The sequence below is a fragment of the Ovis canadensis genome, chromosome 2 (assembly GCF_042477335.2).
Source record: "Ovis canadensis isolate MfBH-ARS-UI-01 breed Bighorn chromosome 2, ARS-UI_OviCan_v2, whole genome shotgun sequence".
Classification (NCBI taxonomy): Eukaryota; Metazoa; Chordata; class Mammalia; order Artiodactyla; family Bovidae; genus Ovis; species Ovis canadensis.
The window spans coordinates 136,646,735-136,647,210 of NC_091246.1; the positions used below are offsets into that span (position 1 = coordinate 136,646,735).

The 476-nt window shown below is 36.6% G+C and overlaps 1 non-coding gene across 1 annotated transcript; it reads left to right on the top strand.

The window, feature by feature from the left end:
* Positions 1–107, top strand: LOC138434779 (U6 spliceosomal RNA). The gene has a single exon (XR_011254858.1). It is a non-coding gene; the product is annotated as a U6 spliceosomal RNA (small nuclear RNA).
* The last annotated feature ends 369 nt before the right edge of the window (positions 108–476 follow it).

Here is a 476-nt window from a genome sequence, read left to right on the forward strand (position 1 = left end):
GTGCTCGCTTCGGCAGCACATATACTAAAATTGTTACGATACAGAGAAGATTAGCATGGCCCCTGCGCAAGGATGACACGCAAATTCGTGAAGCATTCCATATTTTTATCACTCTGAGAGGTGGGATGGGGAGCGAGGTGGGATAGGGGTTTAGGATGGGGGATACATGTCACACCTATGGAGGATTCATGTCAATGTATGGCAAAAACCACTACAATATTGCAAAATAATTAGCATCCAATTAAAACAAATAAATAAAAAAAATACAATTGGTATTATACCTTATCATTTAAAAGAAAATGTACTGATGTGCCACAACGGCCAAGTGTTAAACTGTATTTTATCAAATTCTTTATAAATCTAATGATATTTAAAACAGTGAAGCACTGTTATGTGTCTACTCAGGACCTGTAAATGGATATGCAAGCAAACCACTCAGTTTTTATTCAAATCTGTGGCAGCATATTATGTAATTG